This window comes from Lissotriton vulgaris, chromosome 7 (assembly GCF_964263255.1).
Source record: "Lissotriton vulgaris chromosome 7, aLisVul1.2, whole genome shotgun sequence".
NCBI lineage: Eukaryota > Metazoa > Chordata > Amphibia > Caudata > Salamandridae > Lissotriton > Lissotriton vulgaris.
In genome coordinates this window covers 1,143,451,652-1,143,464,843 of record NC_141695.1, presented here as the reverse complement: position 1 = coordinate 1,143,464,843, position 13,192 = coordinate 1,143,451,652, and the positions used below count along the sequence as shown (strand labels likewise).

Here is a 13,192-nt window from a genome sequence, read left to right as displayed (position 1 = left end):
TAGGTGGGGCTACCTCATACATACAGAAAGAATGCAACACCGATCTAATTTTTGCAAAATGCCCACTTTGTATGTCCCCAGTACATTGGCAAACAGGATTTGGAAGTTCCCTTGAGATGCATGACTTAAAGAACCTGAGAGTTGCCAAAGTACCCCAAAGCGAAACTGCAATGAAGTTATATTGAAAGCTGTGCCACAAAATTCTTTGTGGAAAATAATATATACACGCAGTTCAAAATTCCATTTAGAGGTCAACTTGATACTTGTTGCGTGCAAATGCTTATTTCAACAGTGCATGGGCATTGGCAAAGCAGCACTTTAAATGCAGGAAGCATATGTTATCTCACGCAGTCTGTTTCAGGGTAAAATACATCTGAGCTGTATTGCATTTACACATTATTGCCTTGGGAGAGTTCATGCTACATTAGCATAAGGTTGAAACACGTGTTGGCAAAAACTGGAGTATATTCGGTCGAAATACTCCATCTCAGACGTCTATCCATTTATATATCCAATTAAAAGCAACTGCTAGAGTTATGCAGATCTTTGAATATAATTTTGAATGATCAATGAAACATCAAACAAGCAACAGAGAAACACCTTAGTAAAAGAATACATCATTCCGATTCATCAGCTTATTTGGATATTATTTTGTACAAACAAAATTCAAAAGACCTGGCACGAACCAGTGTGGTAGCAAGGTGACACGTGTTTAGTCAGAGACCCGTGTCAGTCTATGGCATTACCTAGCAAGCGGAAAAAAAGGTGGGCCTACACGTCTCCAATTTTTCATCACTGTCCATGAAAAATACTATAGCATTTAGAGCGACTCCTTCCGACTGTTGCAGATGCATTGCTGCTTCAAACTTCAACAAGCTTAAAAGCTGACAGGAGATACACCATAAAAAGAACTAGTTAGTCTGCAAAATCTTAACAGAGCAATGCTGTCAAAAGAAATTTCCACTTGAAGTCAGTGCAAAACGTAGCAGTACATCTGCAGAGCATTGTAGCACACCCCTCCCGCATCCAAGCACTGGTCAAGGGCAGTCGCAAAATTGAGTTTGCACAAAGTTCAAAAGAAGTAGTGCACACACATAAATTCGAGTTTCAGTCAACACTGTGGACGTTTTCAGATGCACAGAAAGTTACTAACATATCCAAACATTGCTACACATAGATTTGAGCACAAGAGACATAAGAGTAAAAAATGTTGAACTCATGATGTCGCCTACGTAACACAGGTAGCTCATTTTACGATTACTTGAAGAATCAAATGCATTTTATTTTTATATTTAATGTTAGGTCAACAAATATCAAACTTAAGGGTAGAAAAGAAGAAGAAAATATTGACTTTGTAACATGATGTCCTGAGGAAGTATAACCAAGGTGGGAAACAAGCAACTCTTTCAGCTACCAAGGACGATGACAATATTAGTACACCCACTGAAAGTAATCCTGCGAGCCAAATTCCTGTTTTCAATCTTTTCTGCATCACTTTGAAGGTTGTAATTTGTGCTCCTTCAGTGTGACCACGCCACGCGATCGAAGCCGCTGATTTACTTTGAGTGTTCAATTTTTGTCAAATAAGATTTAGTCAATGAAGAACTTCCATTTTGAAAACAAGTTGCCTAGTGCCTGTTATCCCGTTATTGGGCTGGTGATCCTGCTTAATGGGCGGTGACGCCATCATTACTCGAACGCTATATATTCCATTACTAGGCTTATAATAGTAGATAAAATAGACTCGAAATCTTATGAGGAAAAAAACTGCAGAGAAAATAGGATCCACATTTGAAAACAAATACAGGAAAAACACTTACAACAAACCACAATGTTCACATACATCCAATGTTGAAGGGCAAAACTGAAAGATTACCCACATATTGTTACTGAGGGAGAACAGTAATCTCTGTTACAGAGGGAGAACAGGAAACCTCTGACCCATGGTCTCAGGCCTGCTCTCTCCCCAGCAGCTCAGCTCTGCTTTGCACCACTGCTGAGCCCTCCACCCTCCACCTGGTAGGTGTTCAAGGCCACTGTCTGCCTGTTCGCGATGAGCTGTTATGCTCCCAGGTCACTGCCCGTATCTGCTCCGTGTGTGCCTGTATTTTTTCTTGATTTTGTTGTGATTCTCTGTCTCTTAATCCTATTGCCTTGGTTTTTGTTATCACTGTTGCATTGTGCCCGGTCGGTTTTGTTTTCCCCTGCGTCCTCTTACCGCCGCTGCTGCCCATGCGGCCCCTCCCCACAGTCGGTCTCCCCTCCCGCCTGCTCATCCCGCCCCCTTCCCAACCTTGCGCGGTGGGAGCGCCGCTTGCGCCGAAGGCAAGCCTGTCTGCGCCCGTCCGTGACCCGACCGCAACCAGTGCCTGGAACCCTGGCTCTCGACCTACCCACATATACAACTCTGCAACCCTTCTCGCACTCAACCCAGGAAGGAACAACAACGGCCAACAGTCCACACCGAACACGAGCCACAGGCAGCTCTTCTGCCGCCAGACCTTTCCCCCCACCCCAGCTGACACCACGCCGACGCTCTAAGATGCATCCTCCTCAATGTGCGCTCCATGCACAGGCATGCAGTGGAAATCTGGAACCTCCTTGACACCCTCTCACCTGACATCGCCTTCTTTACAGAAACCTGGACCAATGCCTCCTCTGCCCTGACATCGCCATCGCCATTGCGGAGGGATACAAGATCCACAGGAAGGACCGCCCCAAGCACCCGGGAGGAGGCCATCCATTGCACACAAAAACTCCCTCCGCCTCTCCACCTCCAGCGACACCTTCCCAGCCGCAGAACACCTGCACTTCCAGATCCAGGTCAGCCCCAACTTCCCATTCCGCGGCACCCTTGCCTACAGACCCACCGGGCTCCTCTTTGCTGACAACATCACTGACCTCATCGCACCCCAAGCTCTCGCCACCATGGACTACATACTCATCGGAGACCTGAACTTCCACCTCAACAACCCCAGCAACAATGACTCCTCCACCCTACTCGACAATCTCGCCAACATTGGACTGAAGCAACTCGTCACCGTACCAACCCACGTGGCTGGACACACCCTCAACCCCATCTTCGCAGTAGGAAACAGCGTACACTCCAGCCACACCACGCAACCCCCATGAATGGACCACCACTGCGTACATTTTCTCTCAACAAATCCAAGCCACGCACACCTGCTCCACGCCCCCGCGAAGGAACTTGAACAGAGTCACCTAAGACCAGCTCAACTCCACCCTCAACCGCAACACACCCTCCGCTGCAACCGCCGCCAAGCGCGCAGTCAGGGAACTCCATACATGGATCTCCAACAGCGCAGACAAGCTCACCCCGCTACGCAACACCGCCAGACAGCACCACAAAAAAGCTGCATGGTTCATCACCAACCTCCAAGAAGCGCGGCGCACCTGCATACGCCTCGAGAAGAACTGGAGAAACAGCAAGACACCAGAAAACCACACCACCTACAAGGACGCCATGACTAAATACCACCAATATATCAGAACCACCAAAAGACCTTCATCCACAAGAAAATCCTTGCCAACTCCAGTAACACGAAGGAGCTCTTCAGCATCATCCAAGAATTCACCAACACATGCAGCCAAGTCTCGGACATCACCCCCTCCCCGGACCTCTGCGACAAGCTTGGAGCCTACTTCGACCTGAATATTAATAACCTCTACAACAACTTCAACAACCACATGCCTGATTACACAGACACCCCGTCCTCCGACATCGCCAGCCAGCCCACGATCTCGGCCTGGACACCAATCACGACAGAAGAGACAGCCTCAACCATGAAAGGCATCCTCTCAGGGACCCCCACTGGCCCCTGCCCACCCCACATCTACCACAGAGCCACCACCACTATTGCGCCAGAACTACAACACACTATCAACATCACCTGCAGGACCGGCATCTTCCCTGATGACTGGAAACACGCAGTAGTCAGGCCCTTGCTCAAGAAGCCCTCAGCAAACCCTACGGACCTCAAAAACTACCGGCCCATCTTGATCCTTCCCTTCCTAGCAAAAGTAGCTGAGAAGACCGTCAACGCAGAGCTGACCAAGTTCATCGAAGACAACGCCATTCTCGACCCCTCTCAATCCGGATTCCGCAGCAACCACAGCACCAAGACCGCCCTACTCGCCGCCACAGATGACATCCACACCCTCCTTGACCAAGGCCACACAGCAGCCCTGATTCTACTTGACGTCTCAGCAGCATTCGACACAGTCTCCCACCGCACACTCATGCCAGATTACACAACGCCGGCATACAAGATACTGCCCTCGATTGGATCTGATCCTTCCTCACCGGCAGAAGCCAAAGGATCAGACTGCCTCCCTTCCTCTCTGAACCCACAGAAGTCAACTGCGGAGTCCTCCAAAGATCGTCATTCAGCCCTACCCTCTTCAAAATCGACATGGCCCCCCTTGCCGCCATCGTCCGACAGCACAGCCTCAACATAGTATCTACGCCGACGACACCATGCGCATCCTCTCCCTCACCACCGTCACCAGGCTCAACTTCCAGGATGTAATGCAGGGCGTCAGAGCCTGAATGAGCAACAGCTGCCTAAAACTCAACTCGGAGCAGACAGAAGTCCTCCTCCTCAGAACCACCCCTTCAGCATGGAACAACATCTGCCCCCCTCCCCGCCTTACCCCCGCCCCCGCAGCCCCTTGAGGACCTCTCGGGTGAGTAGCGCGCTTACAATTCCCTTCCCGAATTGATTGATCCGCCCAAACACCAGATGTAAATAAAGAGCTCATAGTCTGCTGCACACTAAGGGCCAACAATTACTCTAATTAAATTAATGTAGTATTAACCATTTTGATGTGGCCAAGACAAGCACTGACCCATATATTAATAACACATGATCTCATTAATCCTTGCTGGCACTAGTTTTGATGACTTTGGAAGGACGAATATGTAAGTCAGTGGGTCTGGGATATGTACCTGAGCACTGCACGCTGCTCGTAGGGGTGGACAGGCAGACGGAAACACTAACACACAACACCTCCATTCCTTTGTAGTGAGTGAGGAACCCCATACATCATACATAGCACACTCAAGACACCCTTTCAATACATTATGATAAACCTAAAAACGACATTTTTGACAGGGCCAAGAAAATGCAGAGTGGAGAAGCGGCTCTGAATTTGCAGTCACTTTAGTGTACACAAAGGCTGCAGCACTACTAAACTTCACAAAAACGGTAAGTAGGCAGCAAAGTAGGAAAATGGATTGCTGTTTAGAAAGGGGATAAACATTACTTTCCTGGAGTCTGATTTGCAGCAGCTAGAAATAGAATGTTGGATACACTCAGGAGTACTCTCCCCTTCAGTTCGCCCCCAAGAGGCTCTGTTCCAAGGGTCCCGAACACAATTTGCAATGCTCGTGTCATTCGCCAGTGAAGATAGTCAACAAGACAAAAACTTTAGATCCCAGAAAATAAATACAAAGAGGTGGCCACCGCCAACCGTAAACCCGGTACCAGCTGGGTATATAGCACGGAACCTTCCAAAGTTAACAGCATGCCCATCCTAAACACGTGCGATTTTTGGATTCCGACAGATGGGGGGGGGGGGCTGATTCTCATTACTTTGGCGTCATATTAGTACCAAAAACTAAAAGCAGGCCGACATTGAAGACAGCAGCCCCCTTCACATCCTACATCTCTGCTCATGTATGCCCCTTTGCCCTTTCACTCTCATATCCAAGAGAAAAAACGTCCCACTCCATTCAGTAGCACCAACCACCCATCTGTGAAGACACGGGGTATTTAAGTGCTAAATCATACCATGCACCAAACAGCACCGTAATACGCAAGAGATGGACTTCTGAAAAAACAGACTTAGGGTTATCAGAGGGAAGCAAGGCATCCGCAGCATACAGTGGAGTCCGTGATGAAGCTTCATGTGGAGCTTTGCACCACGTTCTAGAGCTGTTTTTGATACTTTATGCCCAGTAATGAAGGCTTGATCTGGAGCATGGTCCCCAGCTCTAAGGCTTGTCCCAGGGCATCCTGTCCAGATCAAAATATCACCAGCATTAAAAGCTCTGCCGCTACCCAGAGGACCACATACACACTTCACTTGCAACCAAGGATACATTTTCCTTTACCTTCAAACCAGTCTACACACATTGGCAATGCCTATAGATACATGTCAGAGGCAATAGTAGAAAACCTGGACATGATTCAGCGTCAACATATTGATACTGCAGAACATATGATTAAAGTTCTTGCACACAAATTCCGGTGGCCTCTGGGGATCAGAATTCCAAGCTATTGAAACTCGCCGAAAGCCTGTGCTTATGGCCTGGGATAATCTAGGGGCTCTAACATATGCCTTTTACTTACAGGAAATGAACAAAGCGTGCCATAGGTGACTGTTCTGCTCAGGTCCTAAAACTCAACCTCACTGTATATGCTGCTCTTTCAGGTTACAATACAGAGTAGGTGATGATTTATGAACATTTTTCTCATTAAAGCAGTTAGACAACAAATGTACATAATAAAAAGTAACTTTAGAACATAGGCAGCTGAAAGCTTGCGTAGACCCTTAGTGCTAGACGTTTATGATGACTTGGATAAAACTCATAGGCATAGTACTTATACTCTCACATTTTTCATTAAACGTGTTTACTTTAGGCCTGCAGTTTATGAACAGACTTTCATCAACATATGTGGACTAATATAGCCAAAAACGAGCAAAAAAGCAACAGTATTTAAACATACCGAGTTGCGGAGGCTACTGAGAGTAAGGAAAGATGAAATTGACTGACACTGATAGGGGTTTAGAAGGAGGGCGGAGAAATTCAAGAAATCGGCAGCCAATGATGGGTGGCACTGTGTTCTTGGAGAAGGAAGTAAACAGGAGTGTTTTTTAGGGGAGGTGGGGTTACATTTAGATGAAGATTCACTTCAAGACTAGAGTTTGCGTCTCTTTTATGAATTGGAGGAGGGTTTGATCTTGGTAGATCTCGCCTGCCAGAGGGTTCCCTGCTCTTGAAGCGTTTTATGAGAAGGCCTGGTTTCTGATATATTTTCCTTCACATTCTGGATTCCGGGCAGGAGACATTGCAGCTGTGCATCTGGTGAAGACCTCTGCTCGTCTTGATCACCAATTCTCAAGGGGTGCAGTTGGTACACCTTAGACATGATACAGCAGAGGCCGGCAGAGGAACCAATGCAGCTCCGAAGGTAGGCAATATCCTGTCGAGTTTTACGGTACCTTTACTCAGACGGGTGCTGCATTTTACATTGTCTCGACAGGTGCCTATGGAGTTGCCACCATCAAGACATGATGGGCACTCTAACGGAGTGCTCAAATATAACAAACAAGTGACTTGTCTCTCCTTAGATATGACATCTCACCCAAGCAAAAAAAAACATCCTACACATTTGGTGACAAAGCCGCTTTTCCCTCTCTGGTCACCTCCTCCTAATGGCAATGGTTCATTGAAATGTCGTTTACTTGACAACAGTACAAGTAACAAACCAGCTCCAGTCATAGGCTGTAGCGTATGGTCAAACTACTTATGTGGCAAGCCACTTTCATCTACAAATGCTTCAGTTCTCTTATCTGTCAAAACTCCTGCATTAGTTGCAATCTTAAAGAAAGGAGGACATATAGAATGAAGCGTCACATTTACATTCATGTTTTGAGGACACCACAATGCTAACCAAGTTTAAATTAAGGTCCTATTTAAGAAAGTGTATCCCTTTTCCCATTGAAGCCACCTAATAAGACACTAAAGAATGGTAATAAACAGTACATTATTACCACAAGGGATTAAATACGTTTTGTGAGACAGCTATAATAAAAAAAAAACAGGTTAAGGGTGTGGTTGTAGTCCTGGCTTCAAGAAATGCTCTAGAACCACGGTGCATGGAGTTTTCTTCATACCATGTGTGGTCCACATTTCGAGCTATACCACACTCTCAGTGATTCATATAATTTCCCAAAAGGTGAGTTCCACTCCTAGGTAATACTCTAATGTAGAACTGCTGTTAGGGTTTCAACATCGGAATTCATGTAAAGTTGCATTAAAAATACTGCACAAGTCTACGTGTGCACTGTAAAATACTATTTCAATTCTAAATTGTATTACTCTGTTGAACAGCATCCCCAGTCTCTAAAAAAGGACACACAAAAATCTATGCAAAAATGTATTGAATGAACCCTACAATACGCCATCAACATCCTGTGCCTATGATTTCTAAAAGTTAAACACACAATTTAGTGCACTCAGTCAATGTGTATCATTTAAACTACTCTGCAGCCGCATATGTTGCCATCCTCCAATTTTGATCGATTTCAAAGCATGAGAAGAGGCACTGAGATAAAAAAAAAAATTGCCTAAAGCGTCAAAAAGAGACATTTTATTTCACAAGCTCTGTAAGTGTCAAATCCATTCCATCCCGCTCTACAATTAGCTTCGTTACCATGGCAGAGATGATCGGGTACCAATCCTCGAATGATCTACGCTCGGCGTGAGTCATTTTAAGTCGCTCTTGCAGACAAAAACTCCTTTGTTCCGAACCCATTTACCAGGGTAGGTACCAAGGGGTCCATGAATGCGCTTCTTGAGAAGGGGAGGTAAAATCTGCGCCCCCTTCCATTTAGCAAGACAAGCTCCGTTTATGGAGTTGGACAGGCAGCAAGGAGGAGCGGAAATAATTTACTGGTATACTGGGGAATGGACAGTAGCGTATCCATCAAATACTTTTCTGAGATGAATTTTACCACCAATATTTTAAAATGGAATGAGGCCATTTCAAGCTTAACTAGAAAGCCCTTTGTGCAAGTGCTAGGTATCTGTGCCACAATAAAAAAGATGGCCTACCTTGCACCACCGATTTCATATTGGGCTAATGTCTTTAATTAGTTTTATGGGGCATAATGTAGTATCTTATATGAGTTACTCTGTCTAGTCTGAGTTTAAGACACTGTGCCAACTGGGTAAAAAAAAAAGAGAATTACGTAAAGCCATGCTAACCTCTTCAATATATTGATCGACCCATTACTCCTCTACAACTTTAAAGCCCCATAAAAAACTAATGACCTCGTACCTACCTGTTCCATGTACTTTTGTACATACCCATATCCTTTTATGCCACCTCTAATTAGGGCTCTACCAACCATGCCTTCTCTTTTTCTGGCCCATCTTCACTATCTGAATCCAAAACAATTTCACATATGCAAACAGACCTATGAACCATCTTATCAGGAACGTGTCACAACTCACCTACCCAACAGCTCATGTTAATCATGCTCCTCAAAGGGCAGTGCTCCTGCACCCTCTCGTGGGCTCACTGAATATTGGCTTAGAGACTGGTGGAGGCACCTGTCAATCATACGGCACTGAATACCACCACATCCTCATTATTTTATTACCCACAGGCGCACTGTACAATGGTGGCACGAATCATGAGGCCTAACGCACTGGACAAAAGCCTCAAACTATCGTCAAACCTTCCACTACCAAAGCAACATACACATTAAGCACTGCACCAATAACATCGTCCAAGTTAAGCAACTTTTAAATGCGCCCAAAACACTCCCCATGCTTTTCAGGTTTTTAGTGTGTGAAACATCCTGCTCTTCCCAGGGTGATCGAGCATATGAATAAATGTGACTCATGCACCACACACGATATTATTAGGATAATATTACATGAACCAACAGGACCCGTCCAACAAATTTGGTGAATGAGTCTCACATTCTACTAAGAAGAAATGTCCTTCCATGGGCACAAAACACGTCAGTACTGATGACGGCTTTCCAGTGCTCTGAAGAACTAGTACTCGGGATCTGCATCACACAGAAGGAATTAGATGGTCACTATTGTGCGCCTTAGATTTAAGCAAGCAGTCTGGAAACCCAGAGAGATCTAATGGGTTTAACTCTCTAAGCTGTCAGGTGTGGAGCCAAAAGAACTGATTACACATCGTTGCTAGCTCATTTTAGCAAATAATTGTCATCTTATGCAAAATAAAGAAACAAAATGCAAATGCAGTTATTAATTCTTCGATATTAAGCAGTAACTGTAAAATCGCATTTAACTGCACCTTTACATTTAACACAGTCTAATAAAAATCTGTAAGACGGGACTTCATGAGAAAACCATAACGTTTTCACAAACTCTTCCTGTCAGAGGCACTTGTTTATTACTCAATTACCGCTGTGCTTGGGCACGTGGCACTTTATTTATTTATTTATAAAGTTACTATTATAACAACCTGCTGCTATTTTGTGCTTTGAACCCCTGTTTTTAACATATAGTGCTATGTATAGACATGTTTTATCTGATTCATAATAATATGATAATGAACGTATGTTGATGCAATGGTGCTTGTTTTATATGCATTTACTTTTATGGGAGGGTAAACTTTCCGAATAAAGAAATGGAACTGAACTCAACTACTAAATTACTGTAATGACATTTTGACAGCCAAGGTATGTATGAGTTGCCGGTAAACACCGGAATCCCAGGAAAGGTTTACTATTTTCGGCGTTGGGAGGACTACCCGATAGGAATGTTCTCATTCGGCAGCCGATAAGTGAGTAAACACGTGTCCAAAAACAGAAGCAAGTTTGGCTGCTTCCCCCTCACGTTTTCTTTGTAAGTATTCATGTGGCCCTAATAAATTCAACTAACCGTACACTTACAGATGAAACAAGTGGACAACTGCATTTCAAAGTACATTCAAAACATCCTGGAATTTACTCGCGGATTTTTCGGTTTCAATTATAATTGGGCAATGGGTGAGTGGGAGGGAAGGGGGTGGGGGGGTGGGGGTGGTGGTGACATAATAGCATATTCCCCTGAACGATAACCCCTAATCATGTTTAGCATTTCCATTCCAATATTCTGAAGTATACATACCAGGTTCTTTGGGACACTCATAACACTTTTCAGAGGCTGTTTGTCGGGCCTAACATCAAAAAGTTGCAAAGACGTTAGTAATCACTAGCCCAGAGCTATAACCCCCCCCCCCCCCCCTTTCCTCCGGGTCTTCGATATGTAGTTGGGTGACTTCTCCAACATGCTGAGCAGTGATCCTTTTAAATGAAGGGCTGCTCAGTTTTGCAGTGCTTGATATATATATAGGGGAGATGTAGGATTTGGACCCGAAGAGCTGGTAGAGTAGAAATAGAGTGTCAACAAAGGCACAAAATGTGGTGGCAGAAAAAAAATGGCTGCATAAAGCCATACCACACTGGAGGAAAAACAAGCACTGGCAAAGTCAATAGCTCCAGCCTAGGCACGTGTATCTTTGCATTTGCATACAAAAAAAGAGAAGACACTTATAAGCAAATAGCAAAAAAATATGCCATTTAAAAGAGGTGTGCGTATGTTTGCAAAGAAAAACATGCACTGGCAAAGCCAACAGGTATAGCTTTAATGTGCTACAGCATGCACACTGCATTTGTGCATGCCTGTATTTCCATGCATGGATACAGTAAAGCAAGTATGGCTGTGACCTTTCTTATTTTATTAGAGGCCACTGGAATAGGCGCCCTCACATAAATTCCTGATCAAAACATTAAAAAACTTCTGAGGCAGCGAAAGAAAACAAAGAAACATAATGTATTTCTGTGTACAGTGCCTGTATGAGATAAAGACTAATGTGCAATAATTCAGGAGATGTAAAATAATTGATGATGCATCGTAATACAAGGAGGTGGGTGATAGATCTAACACCCACTATCTTCAGGGGAGAGAAAACTACTCCTCTGAGTCGGGTCAAAGCTCACTATAGGTAAATTTTTTAGAATAGTCAACAATAAATAGGCAGAGAGCTCCACATGCAAATCAGACCTAAGTAAAATTATTCATGGAAGTGGGCTGACACATAATAAGGTACAACATCCTTCCAAATTATTACAAACTATAACAACAAAATGAAGGCCTACATCCCAGGCACTTAATTGCAATTCTTTTTAGGCAGCTGAGCACATAAGGCCAGACAATATTCTGGTTGCCTATCATTTACATCTCTTGATCTGGGGACGTCACCACACCCATAAAAAATAAAAACAGGAACGGAGCAAGAGTGGGCAAAAGACCCACAGCGATCTCCATGTGCTCCCACTTAACCTTATGCTCAACTGTTTAATTGCAGAGCAGGAACTAGGCCAGAAAGAAGGCAAAAGACAAACTAGTAAGCGATAGTGTGCTGGTACATGCCAGGGAATTCGTTGCACGGATAATTGTGCATGTAGGTATTAACTCAGCACTATTTATATGTTTGGGTGCTGCTACTAGGTGTTTGTCGGAGGAAGGGAGGCTAAAGGTAAACTCCAGATACCTGAGCTCAATATCATAATGCTCCCAGTAAAGTAAATAAAAAATAAGTGTGTTCAGAATTAATGGTTTAGGTATTTTTACACTGACTTTACAAACAAGGCACTACAGAGCTCCATTCACAAACCACTTTAGACAAAAAGATCCAATTCTGAGGTTACAAGACATCCCCTGCACTTGTTTCCGAACTTTCTAGATTCCAATTCCTTCATTAACTGGTTCTCTCGCCCTGAAGATGGAAAGAGTTTGGCGTAGAAAATATTACAGAAAAATTACTAAATGTAATAAAAATCTTTACCAAGAGGCGATATTACTGCAAGTGATCAAGGGCAAAAACTGGATTTTAAGTAGACTTAGGGGCCCATTACGATGGCGGATGGAAAGAGTTTGGCGTAGAAAATATTACAGAAAAATTACCAAATGTAATAAAAATCTTTACCAAGAGGCGATATTACTGCAAGTGATCAAGGGCAAAAACTGGATTTTAAGTAGACTTAGGGGCCCATTACGATGGCGGGCAGACACAGTATCTGGAAACGGGACCGGCCGCCACTGTCGCGGCAGTACAGCAAATGGCATCCCTTATTTTAAACATTGCGGCGGGCGGTGCTGCACCCGCATTTTAAACATTGCGACGGGCAAGCAGCACCCGCCACAATGTATAAAATGCGCGGTGCCTGCCACCTTGTGCATGCAAATGCAGGAGGCTACCATAGGTACCCCCCATGTGCACCCCCATGAACACCCTGGGGGCTCGCAACGGGCCCCCAAAGACAAAACCACATGTCTTTCCGTGGCGGAGACTTCGCTATGGAAAGGCATTTCACCGTTATGATGATAAATATGGATGGTGGTGCCTGCAAG

The 13,192-nt window shown here is 44.5% G+C and overlaps 1 protein-coding gene across 1 annotated transcript in view; it reads right to left on the bottom strand.

The window, feature by feature from the left end:
- The window catches only part of NEURL1B (neuralized E3 ubiquitin protein ligase 1B), a 90,530-nt gene that overhangs the window by 43,514 nt on the left and 33,824 nt on the right, over positions 1-13,192 (bottom strand). The window lies entirely within an intron of this gene.